The 5202-nt window shown below is 35.9% G+C and overlaps 1 non-coding gene across 1 annotated transcript; it reads left to right on the forward strand.

Moving 5' to 3' along the window:
* Positions 1-4465: 4465 nt before the first annotated feature.
* Positions 4466-4568, forward strand: LOC147481798 (small nucleolar RNA R71). The gene has a single exon (XR_015207088.1). It is a non-coding gene; the product is annotated as a small nucleolar RNA R71 (small nucleolar RNA).
* Positions 4569-5202: the final 634 nt, after the last annotated feature.

Consider the following 5202-nt stretch of genomic DNA (forward strand, 5'->3'; position numbering starts at 1 on the left):
TAATATCAAATTTTTTTTATCAATTCTTTTGAATTCATTCTCGGTTTTGGTGGCTAAAGCTTTCATGGTTTCATCTATGGTGTTAGGTTGGGTTTGGTAGCTAGCCATAGGATCAATAGTTAATTCTCTGTTCATGTTTGTTTGTTGTTGGTGTTGTTGTTGTTGTTGTTGTTGTGGATAATACTATGGAGAAGGTACTACTGCGCCTCTATTATTCATGTATTATTGTCTATTGTTCCTTGATAACCCCGAAACCATATTGGTTTTTCTTTGTGAAGACATGTTCTCATCTCCATTGATAATTATTTCGTGGGATCTTGGTTATAGTTATTACTAAAGTTATGGGCAACAAATACTGGACAAATTAGTGTATCATGGTCTGTGGCGAAACAACTTTCACAAAATTGATTGGCACTCATTGCTTGTTGAGGTTGATTATTCATTGGAGGGTTTGAAGTAAATGAATCAAATTTCTTGTTTAAGTTTTCGATTCCTGTGGTTAAACTAGCAATGGCACCTTCAAGTTTCTCATTGAGTTCATTTTTAACCTCATACATACCTGGTTTACTAAAACTTATCCCCCCAACTACCCGTGCCATGTCCTCATGGTCACTACTATTGGCCCAATCCTTAGAACTCTTAGAAAAGTTTTGTAAAAAAGTGTAGGCTTCATCAGGAGTAAGACTAGTAAATCTTCCTCCATTCATTGATTCAATTAACTGACGGTTCATAGGTGAAAGACCTTTTATAAAGTAATGTACGATATTAAGTACGTCAAAACCATGATGTGGACAGCGGACAAGTAAATCATTAAATCTATCCCATGTTGTATGAAACTCTTCATTAGGTTTTCCTTTGAAGGTTGAAATAGCCAATTGCATGGCTTCAGTTTTACGTAAAGGGTAATATTGTTTCATAAACTTTTGTGATAGTTGCTCCCAAGTAGTTATAGAATTAGAGGGTAGGGATCTGTACCAACGTAGTGCGGCATCCTCAAAAGTCAATGGGAACAACCTTAATCTAGTCTCTTCAGGGGAAAGATGAGGTGCTTTAAAAGTACTTAATATGCTCAAGAATTTACTCAGATGATTATATGGTTCTTCATTTGTTTTTCCATAATATCTTGGCAGCATATTAAGAATGGTTGGTTTAATCTCATAGTTATTGTTATTGTCTGGTATCACTATGCAGTTCGGTGGTTGAACTGCGATAGGTTGAAACAAGGTGCTAAGAGTTCTTTGATCAACCATGGCGGCTAATGGTACTCTCTCTGTTGTATCCTCTAAATCTACTAGTGGTGTGTGTGTTTCAGATTCAGACTCAGATCCTGAGTTCGATGGTGTGGTCTCCTCCAAAACCAGAATTGGAAGATTGTTACAAGAATTAGCTCTTTTGATTAGACGTTTACGAGGTGAATCACGAAACCAAGTTTTCATGCACTAGATAATAAAGCTATGTAAAATAATCTAATATGCACTTAATTAACTAAATTATATTATCAAACTATATGATGCTAACTATTAATGCTAATTATGAAACCGCTAACAGGGGATTCACGGTGGAAGAGAAGCACTTACTGTTACAGCAAGCAAAACAAGTCCAAAAATTTTGAAATTTTTATAGAAGCTACCTGAAACGTCCAGAAAGTAGCTTGTAAAATTTCAGAGCAATCGGAGCTTGGTAAGTCCCTCTTCTTTACTGTTCAATCCTGCAGAGTCCAGTGAGAAGTTTTCTGCACACACTGTAAACAATCGATTGAATAAATAAGTAAAAGGACACTAAAAATCACGAAATTTTTACTGGAGTCTCCTGACGTGTCAGGGATGATCCTGTAAAAAGTTTGGATTATTTAGAATTTTATAGATCCTTCTTCTCGACTGTTCTTCCAGAGACCTTGGTCCTGAAAAGCTGCAGAAACACACTGAAAACAAGCAACTAGTTAAGTGGTCAAAACAGGTCAAAAAATATTCAAATTTTTACTGGAAGCTCCTGACGAATCGAGGTTCCTCCTGTAAAAAATTTAGAATTTTTGATATTGTGCAAATAACTCTGCTCGACTGTTTTTACAGATGCTTGTGTCCTGAAAACTGAAAACGGGTTACTGCAAAGACGATGTTAGTTACCCAGGTAAGACAAGTACTAAAAATTCGAAAAAATTTCAATAAATTACCGATACTGTACAGATCAACTCTGTAAAATTTCAGAATTTTTTGAAATTTATAAATATGTTTTCTGTACTATTCTTTTATGTTAAACAAACACTAAACTTTATGCAAATACTTTCTACTATGCAAATCTAATTGAATTAAACTAAATTAATCTAATTATGCTAAATATGAAATTTATACTATATGAATTCCTAAATTAAAGTAAACTAAATTAAATATTATATCACTTAATCACTTTAGAGCGGGCCGCAGCGCCATTGAAAAAGCACGCAACACGTAATTATTTATATGTCGTTGTTTGTGTTACGTATCTTTTGCAAATCTTACTTAGCCTAATATATATTGATTAGTATAGTGGCTAGCAAGGTATCAATCATACTCTAAATAACTAAGTGATGATAATAGAAATTCCTAATCTAAATTACTCTAATGGATGCAAGTAAAAGATGTGGCTAAGTAATAAGTAATATATGGTTGATTTGATTTGAGATTTAAACTATGTATAAAATAAACTAAATTAAATATATGAATATGAGTCAAGAGAGAGAATATCTTGGGAGAGATGAATCCACCAAAATCATATAATTAGTCTAATAAATCTACCTATCATGCTTAATATAAATCACCAATAGAAACTCACCATACCTACAAACCTTATGCTCATAACCATGATGATAATATGTGGCTTTCAACGTGCTTTCTATCTTTCCATCAAATACTTCTTCAATCTCCAATGATATCTTCTATCTAACCAAATTGTACTTTAAGTGGCATTCAATATACAACTCTAGGTGCCATGGAAAATCCACATGTGGCATTAACCATACAACTAATTGAGGTGCCATAAAGAATCCAATCATCACACTAGAACACTAAAAACTAGAAGAAAAGAATCTAGGGTTTGTGGTATTTGGCTCTACACAATCATGAATTACCCTAAGACCTCCTAACCTCCACAGAGCGTTAGATCAATGGAACTAATAAGAGAAGAAACTCAATGAGAGATTTAAACTAAAACATGATAGAAGAAGAACTAAACTAAAACATAAAAAAAATGCTTCATCTCCCTCCCAAGAGAAGGGAGATTAGCCCCTCATACTATGTTATGAACACAATATGAAAAGGAATAATCTTTATAGCTATTAATGGTGAAAAGGTCTGAACTTTCTTCTCTCTTAATTCTAGATCTAAGATGCAAACACTAAATTTCCTAGATGATATAAACTGAGGTTTTTGTGCCTTATATATTGGCTTACATGCTCGTCTGGATAGAGATCCGAATCCTATGTTTATTTGGTGTCAAACTCTTTGTAATCTTTCTAGAAGTAATCCTGGAAAAGTTAAATTCGGTTGGACCAAAGTTGGACGTGGCCTACTTTGTTCTGCAGGCTATTTTTACCAAGCCGCAGCCTTTCCGACAGACTTTCGGTTCCTAGTTCTTGTGAAACTCGACTTCTTTCCATATTGACCTTCTCTTTTCTATGAAGTCGAAATTAAGGCTTTGAGATCAGATTTAAGACTCTTTTAACTCAATTATTATCCTCTTTTAGAGTCCCATTAGGCTTGGCACTCATGGAGACAAATATGACATTTTTGCCCTAGGCCTTTAGCTGTAATTCCCAGTGACTCCTTTTTGACTTGTTTGACTTCTTTTCCCTCCATATTTCACATTTAGGTTCTTTGACCTGCAAAAACTCAAATTGCATCATATTAGAATATTTAAATATAAAATGGAAACTAACATACACATAATTGGGGTTATAAATCATTACTTTTGAGCACTTATCATGCGTAGGCCTAACATATTGATTATTGTACCCTTGAGGTGTGACGTGTTGGTTATTTCTCCAACCGAAGTTGGGATTTTGTCTCCAAGGGGCGTTAGGTTCACTATTAATAGAACAAGCCCGTTCATAGGCTATAGGACGATGGGAGTCGGGATGCTCGTGGGCTCCAAATGAAAACTACATAGATTTGAATTTACATTCATGACGGGATAGGATTTTCTTGCATTTAAATGGCCTCTACCTTTTAGTGAGTGATTCGATTAGAGTTTTAAGCTCGAATCGTGTTTAATTTCAAACATACCGGCGCCTTAACTGTATTTGATGAACTAGCGGAGCGGTGGATATCATCACTACCCCCCAGTTGTTATTTCGCTTTAGTCCGACCCTCTAAAAATTTATAAGCCTCCGAGGCTCCTTTGCTTAAGAAACTACCCCCATTCATTATGTCTAGGACTTCTTTATGGTGGTGTAGAAGTCCTTTGAAAAGGCACGAACTAACGTGTCTTCGCTAAGTTATGATGTGGACACTCTATAAGGAGATCGGTGAAACGATTCCAAGCCTCAAAAAATGATTCATGAGGATTTTGTCGAAAAAATGAATCTTGGAAAGCATCTCATCCGTTTTAGGGGTGGGTAAAAATGTTCCATAAACAACTGAACAAGTTTAGCCCACGAAGTCCACGAATTAGGCGCTTGGGCAGTTAACCAAGACGCCTTTATTATTGGCTAAGGTGAAAGGGAATACCCGAAGTTTAATTTGTTCCGCACCAACCGTAGGATGGTGGAATGTTGTTAGGACTTGTTCAATCCTACGCATGTGCTGATAAGGTTTTTCATGGTCTAATCCATGAAAAACGGGTAACAAATTAAAAATATTTGGGGGAATTCAGAAATCCCCCACTGGGTCTGCTAGAACGATACAAGATTTGGGGCTATTGCTCAAGGCTTTGTAGAAGTCAGAGAGAGGAGTCTCTTCTTCGCCGGGCATTGTGGTCGTGATGTGTGTGAAATAGTAGCTAGAGGTGTAGTGGGTGGTATACTAGATAGATTTGTTTGTTGACGTTGTTGTGTAATTACGCTCGGTGTTTTGTTCGCCGCACCTTAATCTCATATAAGTCTAAAACCAAATTTAGCTAAACACATCAACACTCCAAACAATTACGATATACTAGTATAAACCTCTAACGGAGATCGAGGTGTGGAAGAAAGGAATACCTGATTGCGTCCTTGCTTCGCTTATGAATAGC

This window comes from Coptis chinensis, chromosome 8, assembly GCF_015680905.1.
Source record: "Coptis chinensis isolate HL-2020 chromosome 8, ASM1568090v1, whole genome shotgun sequence".
Classification (NCBI taxonomy): Eukaryota; Viridiplantae; Streptophyta; class Magnoliopsida; order Ranunculales; family Ranunculaceae; genus Coptis; species Coptis chinensis.